General features: G+C 42.7%; 1 long non-coding RNA gene across 1 annotated transcript; it reads right to left on the reverse strand.

Annotated features, from left to right (window-relative positions):
- Window positions 1–26,474, reverse strand: LOC134476360 (uncharacterized). Its single transcript, XR_010047927.1, has 2 exons — window positions 25,741–26,474; window positions 1–12,563 (listed from the first exon to the last, which is right to left on the reverse strand). It is a non-coding gene; the product is annotated as an uncharacterized LOC134476360 (long non-coding RNA).
- Window positions 26,475–27,521: the final 1,047 nt, after the last annotated feature.

Here is a 27,521-nt window from a genome sequence, read left to right on the forward strand (position 1 = left end):
TGGAATTTATATTATTATTTTATGATGGTCACCCAGAGTTAACACAAAGTGCAGAAAATCTATCTACAACATTAAAGACAGGATATTTAGCCCAGGGCCTGAATCCCACAGCAATGTCCCACATGAGTCCAGATGAGAATATAGAGCCCATTGACAGTGCCTCCCATGAGTCCAAAAAGGCAATCTAGCACCCACGAGAAGGATGCCAGTCTCTCTATGGATGTGTGCTTGGAAGGGCCGAAGGTCAGCAGTGGAAGCTAGAAAGCCTATGCCAGCGGGGTGAAGGAGCTGTGCTGGTAGATGGAGGGCTCTACGCTGGAGTGGAGAAGTTATGCCCAAAACAAAGACCAGGGCTATCCTGAAAAGCACCACAGCCTTCCTCAGTGACATGGAGGTCTCGAGTTCCTCCGATGATAAGCACAGTCGGGCACATGCCAGGAAGCCAGCGTGATGAGTTCATCCTGGAGATTAAGCGGCACACGTCTTCCCCTCTGGAGCCAGGAGGCAGTGCTTGATGTAAAGACCTGAGCTTCTCCAGAAGAACCAACGGCTCAAACAGCAACATGTAGGAGAACCCACAACGCCTCACTCGTCTTCTCCAAGTCTTAATTTATGCTGGCAACTTTCTTCAGGTAGGACATCTATGCTCAGCATCATGCTGACTTAATTCAGCTGGCATTAAGTTCATTAAGTTGACCATCAGAGTTTAATCCATAACAACCCCTAAATTCTGAAGCAATATTTTGTTAGTAGAAGTAGACTGCCCCCAGCACAAGAAATGTCTCCCTCACAGTCAGAAGAGATGAATGTTGCATCGCCTAGGGAAACTTAGGGAATGCCCCCAAGACAGTTCCCAATATGGCACCATCCTCTGGGGTAATCAGCCAGCTACCTGGTAGCAGGTTGAGTACGTTAAACAATTTCCATCATGAAAGGAGAGGCCTTTTGTTCTTACTGGAATAGACATTATGAATACAGTGTCTTCCCTACACATACTACTTCAGCCAAAGTTACCATCCGTGGGCTTCCAGAGTGCTGTGTGCACCGTCATGGTGTCCCACACAGTACAGCACCTGTTCAAAGGATTCACTTCACACCAATGAATTGTTACAGTGGGCCTATGATGACAGAAATCATTGGCATTGCCAAGTTTTTCACTACCCTGAAGCAGCTGGTTTGCCAGAAGGGTGAAATGGACTTTTGAAAACTCAGTTACACTGCTAACCTAGGGGACATCCCCTGACAGAGCTGGTGCAAAATTCTCTATCGGGCTGCGTATACTCTAATTGGCGTCTAATGTATAGTATATTTGCCCATAGCCAGGACTCACGGGCCCAGGAGTCAAGGGCGTAAATGAGAAAGACACTAATCATCCTCTCACAGAATTCTCGCTTTATGCTTTCTTCACCTTAAACTGACCTGACCTGGAGAGCCTAGTTCCAAATGGATGAGTGCTCCTAGCGAGAGACACAGCCCTGACCCCATGGAACTGGCTTTTAAAGTTGCCAACTGACTATTTTGGATCGTGTATGCTTTTGAACCAAGAATCAAAGACAAGAATGACTGGTGTCGGGGGGCCTTTCTGGATGTCATGATTTACTATAAAGTGTTCTCCAAAGACTCAGGTATTGAGGGCTTGACCCCCAATGCAGCCACGTACAGAGGTTGGACCTCGGGAGGTGACAGGATTGTAAGGGTGCAAAGCTCATCAGTGGACTGTTGAGTCCATAGCCAAATGGGCTGCTGGGTGGCGGGGCCCAGCTGGAGAACACAGGTCAGCTGGGGCGTTCCTGTGAAGGCGGTGTCTTGCTTCTAGCCCCCTCCTCTATAGATCTTTCCTTTTCTCTGTTTTCTGACTGTCATGAGGTGAGTGGCATTCCTCTGTCACATCATCCTGCAGAACGTTTCTGTCTCACTATAGACCTAATAACAATGGAGACCGCTGACCATGGACTGAAACTATAACCCAAAATAAACCTTTCTTTCTTTCTTTCTTTCAATTGTTATTCTCAGGTATTTTGTCATAGCGACAAAATGCTAACACCAGACTACCAAAGAGCTACTCTACTGTGGACTACTACAGTAGATTACTACTGTCCCATAGAGGTAAGGAAAGATATATCCAAAATATAAGAGATTCTCAAGAGCATCCTTTAGTATTACCAAGATTATGATTCGAGTCAATGGAAAAGTAGAATAACCCAGTCCAGGCAAGACTAACACTGGCATAGACCAGTGATGGCGAACCTCTGACATGCGTGCTATAGCTGGCTATTTGCTATCAATGGAAATGCTAAATGATTTGCACCACTGGCATAGACTTAAATGAAGATATGGGTCAACCTATCAGGTAAAACTGAGTTATTTGTTGAAGGCAGAAGTGGAAGATGGAGGTGACAGTGTCAGCTGTAACCGTTACAGAAACTTTCTTCCCTCCCCATCATGTGACAGGAGATCCACTGACTCAGTAGCATCGTTCTAAAATACCACCTACTTTCCGTCCCAGCATCTAGGTTATGGGTTGTCAAGGAGGAGTGGACGTCATCCAGGGACGCTGCATCCTCTTCTGGGAAGGTGTCAGTTGTGCCCAGGATGAGCATTTCCTGAGGCAAAGCACATGGTTGCCAAGATGACAAGGAGTGAACTCGTGACAGTTAATTTTACTTGTCAACTTGGAGGGTGTTTCGGGATGAGATTAACATTTAAATCAGTGAACTTTGGGCCCAGCAGTCTGCCCTTTATCCTGTGAGTAAGTCTCACTTAATTAGCTTAAAGTCAGTATAAAACAAAATCACTGAGCCTCCATCCAAAAGAAAGTTCTCCAGGAGCCGGCTTGTTTCTTACCTACGCCATGGGCTCTCCAGGCTGTGCGGCCACCTTGCAGACGCTTTCTGGGTTCTTGTCTGCCCTCTCGGCAGAGCATCCACGGGACTGAATGTATTATCTTTTTTATATAGTGCTGCATTCAATTTGCTACTATTTTGGTGAGGGTTTGGGGTCCATATACACGAGGACCTTGGTCTGTGCTTTACTTTTTCTAGTACTTGCCTTAGTTTGGTTTTGATGTGAGAGGAGGATTGGCCTCCTCCAATGAGCTTGGAAGTATTCTCTTGTTTTCTATTTTCTAGAAGAATTTGTGAAAAACTGCTGTTAGTTTTCCTTTCCGTATTTAGCCAAATCACCAGTAAAACCATCAGCATTTAGAGTGTGGCTTTTTTAAAGAAGGTTTTCTATAACCTTCTTATAACCTTGAAAACTATAAATTCAACTTCTGAAATAGATAGAGGGCTATTTAGATAGTCTATTTCTTTTTTATTTAATTTTGACAGTCTGTAACTTTTAAGAAATCGGTCCATTTCATTTAAATTGTTGAATTTATGTACACAGAGCTGTTCATAGTGTGCTTCTGTTACTTTCTGAAGTCTTGTTGTGTTTTTGCTCTGATTTTTATGGTCCTGGGGGATCAAAGCAAAGGCCTTGTGCATACTAGGCGACACCACCAGGTCACAGCTCCACCTCCTTCTGACATCTGTAAAGCCTCCTCTCCCTCTTACTGGTGTTGGCAATACGTTTCTTCCTTCTTTTATTTTTTATTTATGTATTTTTTGAGACAGGGTTCAGCTGGCCTTGAACTCACTATGTAGCCCAAGCTGGCCTCAGACGATGGTAATCCTCCTGCGTCTGCCTCCCACATACCTGGCCCCCACACCTGGACTTCTCCATCTTTTACTATCAATCTGGCTATAGGTTTATCGTTTTATTGGTTTTATTAAAGAACCACACTTGGTTTCACTGAATTGATTGTTTTTCATTTCATATTTCTTTGATTCCTGCCTTGTCTTTATTGCTTGTGCTCTTTTCCTAGTTTGGGGTTTATTTTGTTCTTTTCTCTAGCTAGTTGCAGTGAAAGGTTACATTTCTGGTTTGAGAAGTTATTTTTATGTGTACTTAGTACTTTAAACTTTCCTATTAGCTTTGCTTTAACACCCTTAAAATTTGTACATTTCATTTTCTATTCCTATTCACTGCAAAGTGTTTTCTAATTTCTCTTGGAACTGCCTTTTTGGCCAGTAGATTTTTTTTAGACTTCATTCTGATAGTGATTTCTAGTTCAATTCCTTTATGATCACAGATCAGTACTTGACAAATTTAAATTTTTTAAAAAAATTTAAAGAAATTTTAAAAACTAGGGTGTGTCCCTGTTTTGTGAATGTTCAGTGTATACTCAAAAAGAATGCGCAGTCTCCTCTCACTGAGTGGAGCCCCGTGTACGTCAGTTAGCTCGGGTTGGTTGATGCTGCTCTGCATATCTCCTATGTACTGCTGATTTTCTCTTTCTTGATTCCTGAGAGAAAAGTGTTGGAATGTGCAACTTGAACTGTACATTTGTTTGTCTTTCCAGATCTGTCTGTATTTATGCATTTTGAGGCCCTACCGTTGGGAACATTGCTCTTAGGATTGTTATATTTTCTTTAAACCCATACTTAAAAAGTAATTTAAACAGAGTTAAAGTGATATCCAACTAAAAAGAAAGCTTAAGGGATTATGCCTCCTTAAAGAAAAAATGTTTAATCTATGTTATAGATTAAAAACTGATGGTCAACTTAACACCAGCAGAATTAAATTGGCATGGTGCTGAGTATAGATGACCCACCCGAGGAAGGTTGCCAGCATAAAAGGAGATTGGCGAGGAAGAGTGGGGCATTGTGGGTTCTTCTAAGTGGTGTTGTTTGTAGCTGTTGGTTCTCCTGGAGGAGCTTGTCATGGTTTCCCCTGATATGACCTCAGCCATTATCCTCAGAGGAGCTTGAGACCTTGTTACTGAAGTGACCATAGTTCACTTTGGGGCAGCTCTGGTCCTTCTGTTGAACGTTGCTCCCTGGCTCCAGAGGGGAAGATGTGTGCTGTTTAATCTCCAGGAGAAGCTTGTCACACTGGCTTTCTGACATGTAGTCAATTGTTCTCATTTTTGGAGGAGCTTGAGATCTCCCTGTTGCTGAGGATGGCTGTGGTACTTTTCAGGGGAGCTCTGGTCCTTATTTTGAGGGTTGCTTCTTGGCTGTAATATAGAACCCTCAGCCTACTGGCACAGATCCTTCACCCCACTGGCATAGACTTTCTAGCTGTCACTGCTGACCTTTGGGCCTTCCCAGCACAGATGCATAAAATAGCCTTGCGTGAGTCCTAGGCTCTAGGCTGCCAGTTAGACTTGTGGGAGGCACCGTCACGGGCTCTGGGTCTTCAGCTGAACTCATGCAGGACATTGCTGTGGGATCCAGGTCCTTGGCTGATTTTCTAGGTCTTTAGTATTGTGGACAGATTTCCTGCATTTTCTTGTATTTACCTCTGGGTGACCATCATAAAATAATATTATAAATTCTGTGTCCTGTGTGTAATTATTCTCCTTGCAATCCCTGACTACAAGAAACCATTGTTAATTGTACTCTCAATTTCTTCATTTTTAAAAGGGCCTCTGGAAACCACATTACACTGTAGACTGATGTGAGTACATTTTGATTAACTGTTATTTTTTGTCTTTCTAAATATCTCCTTTGTTATTTCAGCTAGGGTAGGTCCTCATTTGGGATTATGCAGTCCCTAAAAATCAAGGGTAAGACTTAATCCCCTCAGGCCTCAAAGCCACAGTCAAAAGTACTCAGTTTTTTCTTTCTTCACCCCCCCATCTCTCTGTCTCTGTCTCTTGGTCTCTGTCTCTTTCTCTTTCTCAGTCCCTCCTTCTGAGTACGTCTCCATGTATATTTACTTCTGAAAGACACAAGCTCCCTGGGAGGAATAAACACTATAAATCTCCAGCTGCAAAAGCTCTGCTTTTACCTGCAGCCTCCTCCAGTGGCACCTATTTTGAAGCAAGCATTGTGTGTGCATGTGTGCGTGTGTGCATGTGTGTGTGTGTGTGTGTGTGTGTGTGAGTGTGTGTCTGTGTTAGAGTCCCCCAGGGCAATGAACAGGTGGAAGGTCTTAGGCATAGTGCGGGTGGGTAGAGAAACCCCTGGGTTCTACCTTAGACTCTAGAAAGTGCAATTTAGGAAACAGATCAAACCTTCTTCAGAAGACTGTTTCTAAGCATTGCTGGAACATGGCTTGGAAATAGCAGGCTTCGTACTTTAAGGTTCTTCTTCTGTGTCAGAGGTAGTTGCCTAAGGAAGGTGCTCCGTGGGTAGGGGGTTGGAGTCTCACGGATTGGTTCTGGTGTGACGCTGTCTTGTTAACTGGGCTTTTTCTCTTTTTTCAGCCTTAGTGGCTGGAGGCCCGGAGCTGTCATCCACATCTCCCCACACTTTGGACATCTGCTTCAGGAACCACTCCAATTAAATGGCAAGAAGACTCCCCAGTGACTGTTTACCAGGTCCCCCCTGGATCCTGAAGCCAACATTTGATACCTGACTGGGGGAAGGATAAACTCACTTTAGCTCAGAGTTATGTTTTTAACAGGTCCCTGTGTGTTTATTTGTAGTGTTCCTAGTTGGTTGGACTTGAGTTTAAATACTTGACAGGAAATAAAGCCTTCCAGCTTGATATCCCACATTCATCCAGGGCCTCAGGATGTGGACTATACCTTGCAGGTTGGTTTACCGTCCCTATAAATAATCACAGTGTCTTTATTCATAAAGCACTATCTCCAAATAGCTGCAGCCGGAATTGATGTTCTTAATATACATCCAAAGTGGCGGAAGCAGTCCTCTGGGCTCTGGAGGATTCTGGTGACCTCTGGGTGCCTTTGGCAACTGGTGGACAAACATGTCCCCTGGGTGCGTCATTAGGGCAACAGGAAGCTGCCAGATTCTTGGACACATGTAATTAGCCTGAGGAAAACCACGGTACAGATTCTTTAGCTTTGCGTTAGGAAGAATTGGGAAGAAATGGCCCTAAGTGGCATAATTAAACTGCAGGATGGGAATCTCTTGGTGAAATCAATGGACCTTCTGTGTGGCCGGAAAAGCAGGAGAAAGGAGTCAAGGTCGTGAAAGGTCAGTGCTGTCCTCCTTCAGTGCTTGCTGGGGGTGGCAGAGAGCTTCCATTTCCACTGTGGAGGGAGGGCTACACTCAGCCGGCACTCCCCAGGAGAATGTCCCCAGGACTGGGGCTAGGGCCATTGTACTGCCTGAACACACCTCCTCACGAGGTCTGCGGGCCCAGCCTGAGTATATCTGGGAGTGAATGGCTTCCTCTAACCCTGAAGTCAAAATTAATTCCATGCCACCATCCTGCCTTGGGACCTTGTGATCTGTTTCCAGATGCAAGCGAGGACCCGCAGAATATCCTAGATCACTGGAAACCTTTCGATTTTCTGCTGACAACCTCAAGCAAGTGGCCATTGGCCCTCACCATGACTGTGTGAAGTTCTAAAAGCAGAAGGCACCGTGGCTTTTGATTCCCTCAAACCTCCTTCCCAGGGCTTGGCTTTCTGTTCATTGATAGTTATGCATGTGGCAGTGACTTCAAAGACTAGTTTTTCCCCTTTATTTTGTTTTGTTTTCCAGTTGGTTGTTAAAATCCATGGTATTGCTGCTCGCTCCTAGCTGGGCGTCCTGGGAAATACTGAAACCTATTTATGGGGATAAATACAAAAACAAACCCAGGAAAGAGACTTTCAAGGACACCTGAGACTGTTTAGCTTGTGCCTATGACTCAGCGAAGAGGCTGGGACTTGGCTGCCTTTGATGTGTGGTGGAAAGCAGCCTTGGGCAGCAGTGCCAGTCACACAAGGACATCTCTCCAGGCCTGGGCCACCCTCCCTCATTGAACTCAGCAGACAGCGACACCGGGAAAAGTACCCAAGATTCCCGCTCTGTGTCTGGCATCATCCTGGGCAGGCAAGTGAGCAGCTAGCAGGTGGAGACAGTGGCTGATTGTCTGGCTGAAAACGAGCCTACGGGATTGTGTGTCATAGGGAAGGATCCGCGTCTGATCTCCGTCCACAGCGACCCAGGGCACCTGGAGCCCTGTCAGAGGCCTGCTGGCCAGTTTCAGCTGAATGGCTCAACCGTGTTTACATCCCACGTGCCCTGGGGCGGGTGCCTGCAAGCAGAGAGGGCTGGACCCTTGCTATTAGATCCCAGTCTGCACAGGGCCCTTGCTTGTTCCAGGCACGCTCTGAACAGGTGTGCACCACCAGACGCACACCTCACACACACCAACACACACGCCACCTACCACCCACACTTGGCCATTCTCCTTCTGGGTATGCAGTCGCTTACCTGGAGGTTTTTAATATCGGCCAGCAGTGATTATAACAAAGATAGCAGTATTTCAAAATGACTAGATGAGTCCAGAGTTTCCCAACACAGAAGTGATAACTGTTCAAGGAGGTGGGACTGTGGCTGGCTTCGATTTGATCATTACACATTGCACGTATGTGTTGAACAATCATATTGCACCCCATAGTAAGTGCAAATATTATGTGTTGGTTACTTATAGGAGAATTTTTTTGGTGGTGCTGAGAACTGAACCCACAGCCTTGCACAATGGCTTCACCAGAGATCCTTTCTCCTGGCCTTGCATCATTATTTTTAAAGAAAAGAAAATCCCAGTGAGAACACCAGTGCCTCCTTTGTAGGGTTGAAGCCATCTACCTCCAAAGACTGGGAGCATTTTCTTGAAATTTTAAGCAATCATTAGATCCCAAATACAGCATCTGAAATGCATGAACACAGCAGAAAATACCCAGCCTTGTGGATAGCAATTATGTCCCTCACATACCCGTGAGTCTTGGTTTAGGGGTGCCGACCGAGGATTCCAGCAGCGCTTAGCCCCTTTCCCCGCCCCTTCCTCCCTGGGACCACAGCTGATGCTGCCAGATTAACTCTGAGTCTTAACAGATGCTCGGGTTTTATAGTTGTTGCTCCTGGACCCCAGACAGCCACTGTCTCCTCTTTATTTTGCTCCTCAAATCCCAAGTTTTGATCTGTAGTACAATTCTTCTGGCACCACATGTGACCCTCCAAGCTGAGACTCTCTTCAGCCCAACCAGGCCAGCCCAGCCAACCAGATGGATGGAAGTGCGCCCGGGCCCATGCTTCCTTGGCCAAGCCAAAGCCCGGAGCAATCTCCTCGCTTTCTGCCAGATTCCTGTCTTCCTCTTCCTGTTGTCCACTTAACTCTCCTTTCAGATAAGAAAACAGAAATGATCCTTCCAACTTCTGACCCTCAGGATGAGTGCTAGCCTTGAGTTTGCTTCTGCTCTTTGCCTGGCTTTGCTCTTTGTGCCCGTCCTGTGTGACATAGCTCCCCTTCAACTGCCCCCACAGGGTTCCCTTTCCATTTGGTCCAGAAACCCTTGTCCTCTGTAGCTGATTCTTCCCTTGGGCGTGAAGGCTGGCTACCTGCACGGACCCCAGTCAGCACTCTGTGATTTGGGTTTAGTGCATGCAGTGAACTGTACATGAAGGACCAGGGAGCCAGGTACCGTTCTAGATCTCCATTAGAGTAAACCTGTAAAGGTTCCTCACCACTCACCGGACACATCTGCCAGTCACCAGCGTGACAGCGGGTTGCCAACATGCTGTTAGCTTGTGAGGTGTGATGGTCAGCGCAATGGTTTCTCTGGGAGATGGCCTCCTGCTGTGCTGGAGTCACGGTCCTCCCACCACTGTCCTTGTCCTGGAGTGGCAGCAGATGGCAAGTTCACTAAGGGATGGAGACAGCTCCTGCTTTTCTCTTTTCCCTGGCAAACGGCATCGTTGGTTCCTGCCTCCCCACCTGCTCATGGAGTCCTTGCTTTCCACCGATCAGTCCGAAAATGCGGAAAGTCACAATAGGTAAGGAAAATTCAGGTGGAATGGTGGTGAATTAAAGCGCAGAACGTGTCGCCATCCAGAGCCTCTCTTTGCTGCACTCCTCTGTCTCTGCTCATCTCTCCTCTGCCCTGCTTTGGAGCTCACCCTCGCCCATGTTCTCCAGAAACAGCCCAGACATGACCCGTCCCTCCCGTAAACTCACCCCTGCCTTGCAGCGGGCCCCTTCCTGTGGGCTATTTTGTACTCCTTTCATAAAACAAAACAAAACAAAACAAACAACAACAAAGAAAAACAAAAACCAGGAAAACTAGCTCGTTCCAGTCTTTCCTTCCAGGACCTGCTCTTCTTCCCGACCCTTAAGGGCTTTCATCTGGAATTTGTCTCCTTTCTCTCGCAATCCTTTTTCCCCAGGAATCACAATGATTTCCTTATCACGTGTGACATTCTGATAAATGTCCGAGCCTGTCCCTGAGCTCGCTCATCTTCCACGTGTTTGTCATTTGCTCCTTGGTGTCACTCGACTCATGACTCCTGCTCTGTAAAGGGACTTCGTGTCTGGTGGGGTGAGGTTTTCTTTGATGATTGTGTTTAAATCGATTTAACTTTCCAAACTCCTTTATTGCCCCATGTGAGTTTTATAACCAGTTTTCCAAGATGAATCAAAGAAGTCAATTGTTTTTTATTAAAATTGCACTAAGTGCCCAGGTCTATTTTAGGGGAGACTGAGTAGATGGCGGCAATGCAGAGCTTTCTATACATGAAGAGTAAATTCCTCCCTCTCCCCTCTCTCCTTCCCTATCCTGAAGCACCGGGGATTGGACCCAAGGTTTCCAAGCTTGGTGTCACACATACCAGGCCAGGGCTCTACCACTTAGTATGCTTTTAGTCTTGTTTTTCTCTTTTACGTCTCATAATGTCTTATAAATATCTCCATGAAATGTGCACGTTTAGTTAGGCTTATTGCTATGTGTTTTGTGTATGTATGTTTCCCAATGGTGACACTTTAAAGTGGTACATTTCTAGTTGCACATTGAAAGAAACAGTATTGATTTTTGTCATTTTCTTTTGTGTGCTCACACCTTTCTTCACTATTGTGCTAATTCTGTTGTTATCCACTGATTTTTTTTTGTTTTTTAAATGTAGATAATATATAAACTATAATTTTGTCCACTTTTATTTTTTCTGTATTGTTTCAAAACTATACTAAATAGTAGTCGTAATAGACATTTTTACTATTAAATACAGTTTTACTGGTAAACTATATTCAGGAGGCTCTGATAAGTATCAATTATTATTGTTATAACATTTCTTCCTATATTATGTACTTTATGATAGTGTAATGTAAGTTTTCTTAGAAATGAGTTTTAATTCTATTGAATTTTTAAAAACCTTTTGAGAGGTCCATGCAGTCTTTCTCTTTAATGTATTAATGAGATGAATAATACTCATATTATATTCTAAAGGTATCACTATCATTGCATTCCCAGTATAAACTAAATTGGTCATGAGAGATTGTTATTTTAGGATACTCCTGGATTATAATTAGTAATATTTTCTGTAGTATTTTCATACCTATAATCATAAGTGAAATTGACTTGTAATTCTAGTTTTAAATAAAGACTATCTAGTTTTCATTTTTATTCAGATCATACAAGGTGTGGGAGACAACTCCAGTGTCTGCGCTTGAATGCAAAACAATTACTGTGACTTTGATTGTCTGGAGACTCATTTCCTTATACTGATATGTACAGAGCTGGCTATGGTACTTCCTTCTCTCTTCAATTGGCTCTAAGCATTGCAAATAAGCTATCCAAGGTGCTGGTACGTAATCTCTAAAGCCAACAGACAGTCCTGTTTCCTTGCATAGTGTTGTCCGTATAGGATATGAGCACCGAGAGAGTTAGAGCCAATAGCTCCGGGAATGTCAACTGGGTAGAGCCTCAAGATAAAGAGGCTATGACTCCCCAGGGCACAAGAGTTTGCATGTCAGAAACCGAAGTGACAGCCTCCCAAAACAATTCAGTTGCTGTCTTAATTAGATTATGTGAACTGATCCTTCTGCATATCTTTGTCTCTGCAATTTACAGAGATGCTGTTCTTGCACCTGGCCAGCCAGCTCAAGTTACTCACCGTCTCTCATCCCTGAGCCACCCCCCTTCTTCATAAGATAAGAAATTCTGGGAGAGGCCTAGGATCAGGGCCTTTGTCCGCATGTCCTCTCACGGATTGGACTTGGTCCCCTTGGCTGCCCTTAACTTGGAATATGTCTTGGTGTTTTTACTCTCACCGTGGGTTGCTTCGGTGGTGGTAGCTTGGAATTAACTTGCTGGGATTCCAGTGACGTCTCAATGGGATCTCAAGATAACCTTTTGGAGTGTCAGGAAAACTAGAAAGAAGATTCCAGTACTTGGATGACAGAACTCAATATTTGGGATTACAATACAAGGTATGATCAAAAACACGATGATTATTTCAATTTTAAAAATTTGCTGTAGTGTAAGATGCATTAACCCCTCAACACACTCCCTCACAATTCAAATACAGTGTCGCTTTCTGCAGCAGCTCTCCAAGTTCTCTTTCATGTCTTTAGTTTTGTTCTTGTGACTGCCTGAAGTCCTGAATCCATTCAAAACATTTAGCTTTCTTTTCTTTTCTTTCTTCTTTTTGTCTTTTTGAGACAGAGTCTTCTTATGCAGTTCAGGCTGGCCTTGAACTCACTTCGTAGCACAGGCTGGTCTTGAGTTTGCAGTGATCCTCCTGCCTTAGCCTCTTGCGTGCTGCTATTACAGGCATGTGCCTCCAAGCCTGGAAAAACATTGAACTTTTACGTCTTTGTCCTTGGGGAAGATCTAGAAGTCATATAGTTCCAGAGCTGGGAACGAGGGCGAGGATCTCCTGTTATGTTTTTAGGACCCTGCCTTTCCATGGGACAGTTCTCAGCAGAAGCACTCACCTTTTTTATGATGCCTCTTAAAGACAATGAAGAAAGAGGACTTCCAGAACTAGCTCAGAAAGCACCAGAACCATGGATTAGGTGTGTTCATATTTGACTCAAAGATAAACAACTATACTTACTTTCTACTTTCTAGATAATGCCTCCTATCATGTAAAAAAACTTGTAAAAATGGAAATTATCTGTGCTCTGGTGACTTGATAAAAATACACCTTTAAAAAGTCAGAGTAGTTGTAGACCACCATTTCATTTTCTTAATTATTATTAGTTTATTCAAATTTCTCATAACTTGTATCAGTTTGGAAAGTTTATCCTCTTTCTCAGCTTTGTGTTTTCCAAGATTCTGATATAAAGTTTTTCATAATATCTTTCTTCATTACAGACATTTCCTCAGTACCTATGGTTGCTTCCCTTTCTAATATACAGACTTGGTTTGTGATATCTTCTTTTTTAATAGATCAGTCTTATCAGAGATTTTTAAAATTCCTATTTGTGTTTTGAAAGAACCTTTGATTTTATGAATCATCTCTATTTTCCACCCTCACCATAGGTATTTGCACTTAATTAATTACATCTCCTTGACTCCTTATTTTGTTCAACCTCATGGTTTCCAGCCTTTCTTGATTTCTACTAACTGTAGGTCTTCCTACAAGTATTATTTTCCCTGTGGTTCACAATTTTTGATAGGTAGTAGTTTTGTTTTTGCTTCACTGGAAAATTATAATTCCATTATGATTTTCTAATCTATTGATTGCTAAAAAGTAAGACTTTAGCTTTCAAACAGGCAGTGATTTTAGCTAACTGTATTTTTGTTGATCCTTAATTTTATTGGGTCATGAAGAGGGATTGTAGTGTGTATGATGCTGGTTATTTGGAATTTGTTGGAACTTTCTTTGTAGCCAAATGTGTGACCAAGCTTCATAACTGTTCTATGTGTTTTTTGTTTGTTGGATGCAAGATTATATCAGTTTATGATGAGTTCTACACCCTTCCTCATTTTTTTGTCTAGTTGATCCTTTAGTTTTTGAGAGATTGGCCAGCGTATTAGAGCTGGCATTTCTTTGCCACATAGGTATGATGTTCATATTGTTAAAGATACTTCATCTCTTTCAACACTTGTGATTCAAACTTTACCTTATGTGACTTTAATATTTTGATCATAGCTTTTGTTTTGTTTGCATTTGCTCTTTTTATTAGACTTTCCTTTACTAGTTTGGAGTTCTTTCAGTATTCTGGGTACTAGTTTTTTTTTATCAAGTACATATTTTGTGACTATTTAAAACTACTTTGTGGTTCATTTTCCCCAAAATGTCTTTTGCTGAGAAGATATACATTTTGATGAAGTCTAACTTACCAGTCTTATCTTTTATTATTGGTCTGTTTAGTCTAAGAAAGTATTTTTTAATAGATCATGAAGATGATCTCCCCAAAATCGTGAAGATGATCCCAAAGTTTCATAGTCCATTTCAAACTGGCCTTTTAAGTGTATGGTGCAGGCCATTAATGAACTGCAGAGGGAGAAAAGGAGGTGAGGTCTACCTGGAAACCAGCACCAGGCGTGGTCTGCTGCTGGAGTGGGGACAGCCACACCCAAGCCTCTCTCCCTGAGTCGGTGCCTTTTGTGGACTGGGGTGGTGGTGGGGGACAACCAGTCCTAACCAGAAAGTGATCCCGCTTGTAAACCATATCATTTGCATTGTTTTCTTGAGCTGGATTTCATTTTCTTTTGTTTTGTTTGATTATGCTAAATCTGATGGCAGGAGCAGCTATTTAAAAGGTAGCAGGACATATTTCGGTAGCCTTTTTGGATTTACGATTAGCTTATTTTGGAGTCCTTTAATGCATTCACTGTTCTGTTTTCAGTGTTTGTGCTCTATTCTGTTCTGTTCGATTTTTACTGTGTCTGAAGGTATCTGCAGCTATTTTGAAGACAACAAAAGACATTATAGTAACAATTGCTGCTCTAGTAAGATTTTGAAGTCCTGTGTCACTTATACTAGTTTATTTTGATTGGTTTTATTCCATTTTTTCCCCTTGGTTTTATCCTCTTTAAAATAAAAAATGAAATAAAAAATAAATGTATGGTGTAAGACAAAATGTGGTTAAATTTTTTTCCCTTTACAGTTATTGTCAACAAAATTTATCAGAAAAAATTCAAGGCAAGTGGCTTAAAAAAAAAAAAAGGAACAAGAAACAGTTTGCACATTGGAGAGTCACAGTCCTTGGTACAAAAGGAGACGTGTCCTTGGAAGGAGCAAAGGGCGGGCTATCTTCCTGGAGAAAGTTCCTGTCCCCATTCCCAGGCCAGTCCACCTAGGCAAGTGAGGGGTGCGAATGCACCCAGTCTGGACGGACTGAGTTTATGTAAGTGGAGGACACAACCGTTCCCAGTCTCAATTGGTTGACACTGAAATGTGACTGTAGGTGAGATTTCTCTGGTCAAGTTTGGACAGCAAAGCGAAATCCTAGGGCTCTATCTTATCGGCTGAAATAGCAAGGTCAGGGCCCTCAGTGTGTGCTTTTTCCAGAAACAAACTGTTCTTGTGTAACTCCCACAACTAGCAAATGGCGTTTATGGACTCCATTTTGAATTTTCCCCCAGTTTGCCATGTGAGAGCCTTCTGGGAGAGTGCTCTTTTCTTCAGTTGACAATATCCAGTGGTTTTACCACTGTTTGTTGAGCAAATTGTCTTTTCCAGTTGGATTGTTTTGATATCTTTGTTAAAAATTAACTGACTGGATAAATGTGTATCTATATTGAATTGTATTCTGTTCCACTGCGCTGTCCATGGATGCGTAGGCAGATGACATATGATTACGGCTTCTATAGCTTTAAAAGAAAATTTCGAATTCATGAAACTGAAATATATCTCCATCTAGCTAGTTCTCCTTTAATTCCCTTAGATTTTTTTTTAAAAAAATTAGTTTTCAGCATGGAGTTTTACATGTCTTTTGTTAAAGTTATTCTTAAATATGTCAGGTTTTCTGATAATATTATACATGAAAGGATTTTGGGGGTTCAGTCTAAGGGCTGAATCCAGAACCTTTATCCTCAGATATATCCTCAGATCTTTTTAAAGTTTACTTGTTCATTTATTTATTTATTTTAAGTTTGCCCAGACCAGGCTTGAACTTGTGTTCCTTCTCCAACCTCCCAGAATTCTGGGACTTCAGGTATGTACCACCAGGCCTGGTTTGGTATCATATTTTAATTTTATTTCAATTATTAATTATTTGCTGTGACAGTTTTTTACATTAATCTTTGACCTTGTAACCTTGCTAATATATTTTTAGTAATTAGTTATAGTTTATGTAAATGACTATGTTATCTGCATGATATTTATCTATTTTATCCTTTATTTATTTATTCCATATTGGAATGTCTGGAGTCTCCAGAAAAATTATGAACTTAATGAGTACATGACTTTTCCTTAGATTAGAACAAAAGTTTCTAGTTTTCTTTCACTAGGTATGATGTCACCGAAAGATTTATCATAGGTGCTCTTTATCAGATGGACAATCTCTTACATTGACCCTGAGAGTTTTAATGTAAATAGCTTTCTGCTTTTGTCCCATTTTTGTTCTGTGTTGATTAAGTTTTTTCTTTTTTCCCCTTTTGGTCTGTTGGATTAAACTGACTTTCCAATGTTAAGCTGTGATAACTCTATTTGGTCAGGGAATGGTATATCCTTTTCATATACTTTGGATCACATTTGCTAATATTAGCAATGTTATCAGATTGATGATTATTATTACTTATCAGTAAATTAGTAATTAGTAATAGTAACTATTATTAGGATAACAATTACTAAATTTTATCATTCAGTTCGAAAAATCTTATAAATTTCATTGTGAATTACTCTTTGACCTATGAATTGTTTCAAAGTGTATTATTTGTTTTTTCTTAGCTATCTTATTTTTATTGATTTCTGATTTAGTTCATAGTGAACAGGAAATTTGTCCCTTCTTTTTTGCTTCTTTTTCTTCAGTGCTGAAGATTGAATGTAGACCTCTCAGACTGAGCTAAATTTTAAACCCTTTTTAATTTTTTGAGACAAAGACCCACTAAAATGCCCAAGCAGAGCCGGAACTTGTGAGCCTCCTGCCTCTGTCACCCAGAATTCTGGGATTACAGGTGTGCGCCACCACATCTGCAAGGCAATGTTCCATATAACTTAAATTCTTCTAAATTTATTTAGTTTCATTTTATGACCTGGCATATAATCTGTCCTGATAAAGCAATGAATAGCCTTTCCTCCAATTGGAACCCTCACACTGAAAATGTCAAGTAGATCAGCGTGGCAGATGGTGTTGCTCAATTCACCCCCTTGTGGTTTTGACCTAGTTTTTCTAACTATTCCTGAGAGAGTGGGATGAGATGAGGTCATGATGGTGGTTCTCCACGATGACATTAGTGGAAGAAAAGGAAGGAGGAGGAGCAGAAAAAGAGAACAGGAAGATGAAAAAGGAGGAGGAGGAGGAGAGGAGAAGAGGAGGAAGAGCAAAAGGAAGAAGAGGAGGAGCAGATAGGTCTGCAGAGGAGGAGCTGGGCAGATCTGGGGTGCCCTCACCGGCCTCTCTGCGTGTCTGGAGGACTCTGGATATCTCCGCCCAGACTGCTGGAGTTCCCCCAGGCTTCCAGGTGCAGCAAAGGGGCGAGGTGGGTTCGAGGCTATCACATCAGCCTCCCCATTCCGGCTCCACTTGGAGACCTGCTGAGCTGCCGACGGATGGGCGGGCCCACACTATCAGCGTAGCCCAGCCTGTTTAGCTGCCGCGCCTGGACATAGGTCTGCAGAAGAGGAGCTGGGCAGATCTGGGGTGCCCTCACCGGCCTCTCTGCGTGCCTGGAGGACTCTGGATATCTCCGCCCAGACTGCTGGAGTTCCCCCAGGCTTCCAGGTGCAGTAAAGGGGCGAGGTGGGTTTGAGGCTATCACATCAGCCTCCCCATTCCGGCTCCACTTGGAGACCTGCTGAGCTGCCGACGGATGGGCGGGCCCACACTATCAGCCTAGCCCAGCCTGTTTAGCTGCCGTGCCTGGACATAGGTCTGCAGAAGAGGAGCTGGGCAGATCTGGGGTGCCCTCACCGGCCTCTCTGCGTGCCTGGAGGACTCTGGATATCTCCGCCCAGACTGCTGGAGTTCCCCCAGGCTTCCAGGTGCAGCAAAGGGGCGAGGTGGGTTTGAGGCTATCACATCAGCCTCCCCATTCCGGCTCCACTTGGAGACCTGCTGAGCTGCCGACGGATGGGCGGGCCCACACTATCAGCGTAGCCCAGCCTGTTTAGCTGCCGCGCCTGGACATAGGTCTGCAGAAGAGGAGCTGGGCAGATCTGGGGTGCCCTCACCGGCCTCTCTGCGTGCCTGGAGGACTCTGGATATCTCCGCCCAGACTGCTGGAGTTCCCCCAGGCTTCCAGGTGCAGTAAAGGGGCGAGGTGGGTTTGAGGCTATCACATCAGCCTCCCCATTCCGGCTCCACTTGGAGACCTGCTGAGCTGCCGACGGATGGGCGGGCCCACACTATCAGCCTAGCCCAGCCTGTTTAGCTGCCGTGCCTGGACATAGGTCTGCAGAAGAGGAGCTGGGCAGATCTGGGGTGCCCTCACCGGCCTCTCTGCGTGCCTGGAGGACTCTGGATATCTCCGCCCAGACTGCTGGAGTTCCCCCAGGCTTCCAGGTGCAGCAAAGGGGCGAGGTGGGTTTGAGGCTATCACATCAGCCTCCCCATTCCGGCTCCACTTGGAGACCTGCTGAGCTGCCGACGGATGGGCGGGCCCACACTATCAGCGTAGCCCAGCCTGTTTAGCTGCCGCGCCTGGACATAGGTCTGCAGAAGAGGAGCTGGGCAGATCTGGGGTGCCCTCACAGGCCTCTCTGCGTGTCTGGAGGACTGTGGATATCTCTGCAACCAGGGAGGGTCCACAGGTTCCTGAAGCACTGCGGCCTGTGGTGAGTACCCTAACCCGGCTGCGATTGAAGAACTGTGGAGCTTCCAAGGGGCAGGTGGGCGCACAGTGTCCCTGAGGCCCAGCTTGTCTGGAACTGCGGAGTTCTGAGCAGGCAGAGGAGAGCCACTAGTTCTGTAGGCCCAAAGGCTTGGGGTAGCGTGGTGCCAGAGTCTCAGTAGCTCCAAACATAGAAGGGGATTTTCAACAGATCCTGAGGTAGCTTTCAAATAACACTTGAAACACAGAAATATAGGAAAATGACAAAACGAAAGACTAAATTACAACCTCAAACCTCCAGCCCATCTCAAGAAACCCTAGGAGCGATGTATATAGAAGAAAATATATCCCATCCACCTCATATATCGGACACAATAGCCACTGAAATTGACAAGCAACTCCAGGAAGCTTTAAAGAAATTCAAACTCGAAATAATCTCCCAGATAAAAGAAGAAATGATAAAAGAAATGAAAGAGATTCTAAATATATCTAAAGAAAACACAGATAAAAAATTGGAGGAACTAAACAAAAAGATAGAATCCCTAGATGAGCAATATAAGAAACAAACAGAATACATAATGCAGATGCACAGAGATATACAGGAAATAAAAAACTCCACTGAAAGTTGTAAAAACCGCCTTAATGAAAGTGAAGATAGAATTTCAGACCTTGAAGACAGGATTGCAGCTAGTGAACAGGAAAGGAAAGATCTTTTGAAAATAACAAGGAATCAGGAAACAACAATTCAACAACTGCAGGACGATGCAAAGAAGAATAACATAAGAATGATAGGGATTAATGAAAGAGAGGGAGACAACATGAAGGATGTCAGGAGGATATTTAGAGAAGTAATAGCTGAAAATTTCCCAAGCATGAGATCAGAAACTGACATCAGGATCAGCGAAGCATATAGAACTCCAAACAGTCATAACCAAAATAAAACTACACCCAGACATATAATAATCACCATCCCAGAAATCCAACACAAGAATAGATTATTAAAAGCTGTCAGAGAGAAAAAACAGATCACTTATAAAGGAAAACCTATCAGAATCACAGCAGACTTCTCAGCACAAACAATAAAGTCAAGAAGAGCATGGAGTGAAGTATTCCAGATCCTAAAGCAAAACGATTTCCAACCGAGACTGATATATCCTGCAAAACTATCATTCAAAATAGATGGTGCAATACGATACTTCCATGACAAAGAACAGCTGAAGAACTTCATGAACACCAAACCAATCCTGCAAAAAATATTGAAAGACAGTTTAGAAACACAAAGGAAAAACCCACTAAGCAAAGCAAATAATTAAACAGAACAGAAAGATAAAGATGCAACAGCAAAGAGATAACATTCCTACAATTAATCAGCATTTAACAGTAATAACCATTAATGTAAATGGTCTCAATGCACCAACTAAAAGAAACAGACTAGCAGAATGGATCAAGAAACAAAATCCAACCATATGCTGTTTACAGGAAACCCATCTAACCCAGAAGGATACTCACAGACTGAAAGTCAAAGGATGGAAAACAATTCTCCATGCAGCAGGAATCCAAAAAAAGGCAGGAGTAGCCATCCTGTTTGCAGACAACGTGAACTTTAAACCAACAATGACCATAAAGGACAAAGAAGGTCACTACATACTCGTAAGGGGAAAACTCCAAGAGGAAGAGATAACTATCTTAAATATATATGCACCAAACTCCAGAGCACCCAGTTATATAAAACAATTATTAACAGAAATGAAAACTCAAATTATCAGTAACACAATTGTAACAGGAGACCTTAATACACCACTGACACCAAGGGACAGATCAACCAGACAGAAAATGAGCAAAGAAATAACAGAACTGAATCACACCTGTGAACAAATGGGTTTGATAGACATATACAGAATGTTCCACCCAACAACATCAGAATACACATTCTTCTCAGCAGTACATGGATCATTTTCTAAAATAGACCATATATTAGCTCACAGAACATATTTAAGCAAATGCAAAAAAGTTGAAATCATCCCTTGCATATTATCAGATCATAGCGCTCTGAAATTAGAAATTAATGACAAAAGATACTGCAAAAATTCCACAAACACATGGAAACTAAATAACACACTCTTGAGTAATCAGTGGGTCACAGAAGAAATTAAAGAAGAAATTAAACAATACCTAAAAGAAAATGAAAATGCAGATACAACTTACCGGAATCTGTGGGATGCAATGAAAGCCGTTCTGAGAGGAAAATTTATTGCACTGAGTTCCCACATCAGGAAAACAGAACGAATACAAATAAATAACTTGATGCTACACCTCAAACAGCTAGAAAAAGAAGAGCAAGTCAAGCCCAAAGCCAAAAGAAGAGAGGAAATTATAAAAATCAGAGCAGAAATCAATGCAATAGAGACTAAGAAAACAATCCAAAGAATCAACGAATCAAAGAGTTGGTTCTTTGAAAGAATAAATAAAATTGATAAGCCCCTAGCCAACCTTATTAAAAAAAGGGAAGAAAAAGCTCAAATTCATGCAATAAGAAATGAAAAAGGAGAAATCACTACAGACCCAATAGAAATACAGAGGATCATCAACACCTATTTCGAAAACCTCTACTCTCAAAAGTTTGATAACACAGAAGAAATAGACAGATTCTTAGAAGCATATGAAGTACCAAAGCTAGATCAAGAGGATATAAAACTGTTGAATAACCCAATCTCTGCTAATGAACTTGAAAAAGTAATTAAGGCCTTACCCACCAAGAAAAGCCCAGGCCCAGATGGATTCACTGCAGAATTCTACAAGAAATATAAAGAAGACCTAATGCCGACACTCCTCAAACTATTCAATGAAATTGAAAGGGAAGCAATCCTTCCTAAGTCATTCCTGGAAGCAAATATTACTCTAGTACCAAAACCTGAGAAAGACCCAACTATAAAAGAGAACTATAGACCGATCTCCCTAATGAACACAGATGCAAAAATCCTCAATAAAATATTGGCAAATAGGATCCAGCAAATCATCAAGAAGATTATACACCATGACCAAGTGGGATTCATCCCAGGAATGCAAGGATGGTTCAACATACGCAAATCAATAAATGTAATCCACCATATCAATAAAGCCAAAAATAAGAATCACATGATCATCTCTATAGATGCAGAAAAAGCCTTCGATAAGGTCCAACACTTATTCATGATAAGAACTTTACAGAAAATTGGAATAAATGGTCTTTACCTCAATATAATAAAGGCCATTTATGACAAACCAACAGCCAGCATCATACTAAATGGCCAAAAATTGAAAGCCTTTACTTTAAAATCGGGCACAAGACAAGGATGTCCTTTATCACCACTCCTATTTAATATAGTACTGGAAGTACTAGCCAGAGCAATTAGGCAAGAAAGAGAAATAAAAGGGGTAAAGATAGGAAAAGAAGAAGTTAAATTATCATTGTTTGCAGATGACATGATACTCTACATAGAAGACCCCCTAAACTCCATTGAAATACTCTTAGATACAATAAATAAATTCAGTAATGTGGCTGGATACAAAATCAATACTCAGAAATCAATAGCATTCCTATACACGAACAACAAAATTACAGAGAGGGAAATAAGAGAAACTGGACTATTCACATTAGCAAGCAAAAAAATGAAATATTTAGGAATTACTCTTACGAAAGAAGTCAAAGACTTATACAGTGAAAATTACAATACACTGAAAAAGGAAATTGAAGATGATCTCAGAAAATGGAAAGACATCCCTTGCTCATGGATAGGAAGAACAAACATTGTGAAAATGGCCATTCTCCCAAAACTGTTATACAGATTCAATGCAATCCCAATAGAAATTCCATCAACATACCTTATAGATCTAGAGAAATCACTCCTAAATTTCATCTGGAACCAGAAGAGACCCAGAATCGCAAAGGCAATTCTAAGCAGCAAAGACAAAGCAGGAGGCATCACAATCCCTGACTTGAAGTTATACTACAAAGCAACAGTAGTAAAATCAACATGGTATTGGAATCAAAACAGAGCCGAAGATCAGTGGAATAGATTAGAAGATACAACCACAACTACGAACACACTCAACCACCTTATCTTTGATAAAGGAGCCAAGCAGGTTCACTGGAAGAACGACAGTCTCTTTAATAAATGGTGCTGGAAAAACTGGCTCTCCATTTGCCGAAAACTAAAGCTAGACCCATGTCTATCACCATGTACTAAATTAAAATCTAAATGGGTCAAAGATCTGAATATTAAAACAGAAACACTAAATCTATTGGAAGACAAATTAGGTAGAAACCTTGGAGACATAGGAGTAGGTAAAGAATTCATGAACAGGACTCAAACCGCACGGGAAATACTTCCCAGAATCAATAACTGGGACCACTTCTTATTAAAAAGTTTCTGCATGTCAAAAGAAATCTCCAGCATAGTGAAAAGAAAACCCACAAACTGGGAAAAGATTTTAGTGAACTCTCTCTCAGACAAGGGCCTCTTGTCTAAAACATATAAAGAATTAAAGAAACTCAGACCTCCAAAATTCAAAGATCCAATCCAAAAATGGGCATCTGAGATGAATACGCAATTCTCAGATGAAGAAATGCAAATGGCAAATAAATACATGAAAAAATGCTCATCATCATTGGTCATTAGAGAAATGCAAATTAAAACCACACTGAGATACCATCTCACTCCTGAAAGAATGGCCAGGATCAAGAAAACCGACAACAAATGCTGGAGAGGCTGTGGGGAAAAGGGAACTCTCCTGCACTGCTGGTGGGAGTGTAGACTGGTACAGCCTTTGTGGAGATCTGTCTGGAGATTTCTCAAAAAGTTGGGACTGGAAGTCCCATTTATTCCAGCTATTCCACTTCTAGGCATATTCCCAGAAGAACTGAAAGCATCATACCACAGTGATATATGTGCACCTATGTTTATAGCAGCACAATTTGTAATCGCCAGATCATGGAAACAACCCAAGTGTCCATCAACTGAGGAATGGATAAAAAAGTTGTGGTATTTCTATACAATGGAGTATTATTCAGCTATAAAGAAGGATCACATTGAGATATTTATCAATAAATGGGCGCAGCTTGAGACCATACTCATAAGTGAAATAAATCAATCTCGCATGTGTGAATACCGAATAGTTTCCCTAATGTAAGTAATGATTCAAATATATAAAAATATGTGGTAATCATGATTCCCCATTAGGTGGCCTTGGAGCCTTATAAAGTTTTCACTCATTAATTAGAAAGGCTTTATTCTGGGCTTCTTGATTTGAAAATATTTGAAGCTAGAGTATATGAAGTTTTATCCAAATATTTCAAGGAAAAAGACACTATGGTAACTACTATTAAGTCAGGTTATATGGTGGTGAAGTACTAGGTTGTTGAAACAGTCATGCTGTGACCTCTATTGTTATATTGTTATGTCCTGTTTTATCTCAATCTCCCCCTTATTGTTTTAAAAAAATTAGTCATTTCTTATGTTTGTCTTAATTAAAGAAAAAATTCAAATAATTAGGATATATAAATAATAACTCTTTTTGATTTCCTATTAACTTGTTTTGAAGTCCTGTAGTGCTCCCACGATCTTGTTTTGACTGATTAGACGATTAGACTCTGTTCCATTCTATATGGTAGTATCAAGTTTGAAGACATAGGCAACTACTTTGAAGACAATAAGATTCACTAAGATACCCATTCTGGTTTGACTATTGTCTTCTTTGGAAGTCCTGTAATGTTTACAATGCCTAAGTTGTATTGGTCTTGTTCTCTACTGTTTTGTCCAACTTTATAATATCTAATGAGATAGACAATTCTTTTTAAGGAAACAAGGGACAACGTTGATAACCATAGTTGATAAACTTGTACTGTGTTCTACACCATGTGCTATGTCTATCCTTGGTATTGACTGACAGCTTTGTTTTGCCATATTTGACTGTATTCTCCCCCCCTTCCCCAAAAGTAATAAGCACTAAGGAGTAATGAAATCCAAAGGGTGTGAATTTTGTAGTAAAAAAGAGAGGGGAAGAAAAAAAAAAGAGAGCTCTAACGGATATAACAGCAAGTGTGTTTAGGGGTGTTAAATAGCTGACTGTATCAATGTTTGTGGATCATTGAACACAGATGTTTGCAGTCTACCTGTTTGAATGTCCACCTTGTATTCTTTGATACTGTGATTTGAGGAACTATTTTCAAGATGATAATATGTAATATACTAACAGGTGATTTCTTACTGTTATGGTTTTTTTTTGTTTGTTTGTTTGCTTTGTTTTTGTTTTGCTTTGTTTTGTTTTGTTTATGTAGTTCTGTATTACGTGTACCCTTACACCGCTTTGGTTTGTTTTGTGTTTTTCTCTTTTTCCTCTTAAATAAAAAAAAAAAAAAAAAAAAAAAAAAAAGAAGAGGAGGAGCAGGAGGAAGGAGAAGGAAGCGGAGGAGAAGTTGAAGGGGAGGAGAGGAGAGGCTAAGAGAGGAAGGGGACAGAGGAGCAATGGGAGGAAGAGGAGAGGGAGCGGGGAGGGGACTCCAGGTTCAACGTCTGCTCTGCCTTGCCATGAACTACCCTCCACCATGTCTGGATGCAACGAAGAGGCCCTCATCTGATGCCAGTGCCCTGTTCTGGAACTTTCCAGACTTTGGAGTGAGCTGCATCCTCTATCTAAAAATGATTTCTTTGGGTGATGATCAGATGGCAGTCACCTTCAGGGCCATTCTGTTCGGTTATGTCAAAGGCTAGGAGGCAAACTGGACCCGAAACCCAACCCGTGGCCCTCTTGTACCAAGAGGCAGCAGCCGCTCAGAGGAGGCCCCTTCTGAAATCCCTAACGGCTCTAGTGAGATCTCAGTCACAGTTTGTTTTGGTGAGCATTGGTGGTATAGTGGTGAGCATAGTGTGTTCCAGAAGAGTTTTTCCCCTGAGAAGATGCAATGCATGCATTGTGGGACCCCTTCTTGGGACCCCAGAGCTGCTACAGGGGATGCTGCACGGCCAAGAGCTCACTGGCACAGCCTCCTGTCCCCACCGCCTGCCCCAGGGCCCTGCCCTCCTCCCTCCCCCAGGACTCACCACGGAGCTGTGGAACTTGCAAGAAATGACTCTGGAGATTCTCAGCAGGAAAAGCAGGAGGGGGAATTTCCAGGGGTTGGTGGGGAACTGCCAGGGGGGATCCCTGGAGTGAGTGACTCCTCAGAAATTCAGGAACCTTCTCTGATGAGGGCAAGCATGGAGATCCTAGGTGTGAGGTGAGAGAGAAAAATACAAGCAGAGCAGAGCAAAAGGAAGCAGTTAAGACACTCTGCTGCTTCTCACTGCCGCCGGCCATGTAGCTCACCTCACGTACCCACTTGGAGCCGGGTATGGCTGGTCCCACTTGGCTTCGGAGCAAGCTGAGGCACACCAATCTGAGGCCATTTGACCCCTTACGGCCACAAATCAGGCCAGGACTAAGCATTGAACCCTGGCCGACCTGCTCCCCACACTGCCTGCCTCCGAGGGTAGTCCCCCCTTGCCCAGCTTCATCCGAAGTTGTATGGGGGGAAGCTGGAGCCCCGGCAGGCTCTTTTGCTTTTGGCTCTGGTGTTCCCAGAGTGGGCGTGGAGAAGGTGCAGGTGTGGCGCTCGGAGGACTGGGGCCCATGCCCCAAGTATCTGGAGAAATCTGTTATGGCAACGGAAAGGGCACACAATTTCTACACGGAGAACAAAACCACAGAGGGTTTCTATGGAGAAGTCATGTTGTCAGTCTCGATTGCCAAATGAGGATTTAGCAACAGGATGGAGGGAAGCTGAGCGGCTGGCACACGAGCAAATTCCAACAGTGCAAATATTCACATAGCACAAGAGAAGCCATGGCCAGGAGGGCACAGTAGCAGCCCGCAGGTACCCGAGAGGCACTGCAGCTCAGGCTGCAGCAGGATCCCCTCAGCAAAAGTGACAAAGCCACTGTGTGTGTGTGTGTGTGTGTGTGTGTGTGTGTGTGTGTGTGTGTGCATGTACACGCGCACACAGCTGAACCTCCTGCCAGTGGTGCTTGGACTTGGACCATGTTTGGGAGGGGAGCATGTTTCTGAGTTTTAGGGTTCTTCTATCAGCTGGGATTCAGAATCTTACCCTCTGGGGTCTCATTATCCATATCAGATCTGCTGAAGCCCCTTCCCCTGGAAGCCCTGTGCCTTGGTGGAGTCAATGATTCATGGAGGTGATGCCACCAACCACCCTGGATAGAGGAGGCTTGGCTCAGTGGTCGTTCAGACTCCTCCCTTGAGTTGACCTTCTGGACGCTCGGATGAAGAGGACAAGATGACACCTGGGCCATGACACCTAGTATCATAGTCAAACTTGGAGATACAGGGCTTAGAGATTTGGGAAAGGATCTCACTAAGTCACTAAGCTCCCCAGGCTGGGCTTGAACTTGCAATCCTCCAGTCTCAGCCTCCCAGAGTGCTAGAATTATAGTTTCCCACCACCATGCCCAGCTATTTATGTTTCCTAGCTAAAATAAACTTGATTTCATTCTATGGGCTGGTATGAACAGAAACTGAAGGTGAAGACATGTCACTCTGGACTAGCAAGAGGAAGACTGGGGACAGTTATGCTATCACATGTGGCTACAGGCTGCGCATTTCAGTGTCCTGGAAAGCAGATATGCTGACTGGTTTTCTGGCACTGTACTAAATCTAACAAAACCAAGTTAATGACAAAAAAAGGTTTTTTTTGGCTCATCATTTAGTCTACAGTTGTCTGGTTGCCTAACCCTGTCACTTCAGGCCTGAGGTAGCACATCATGGTGGGAGCACATGATGGTAGAGGTTGTTTACCTCATGGCAGCCAGAAATCAAAAGATACAGA

The sequence above is a fragment of the Cavia porcellus genome, unplaced genomic scaffold, assembly GCF_034190915.1.
Source record: "Cavia porcellus strain 051 isolate PalLab524CR breed Dunkin Hartley unplaced genomic scaffold, mCavPor4.1 scaffold_6, whole genome shotgun sequence".
NCBI classification, from domain to species: Eukaryota; Metazoa; Chordata; class Mammalia; order Rodentia; family Caviidae; genus Cavia; species Cavia porcellus.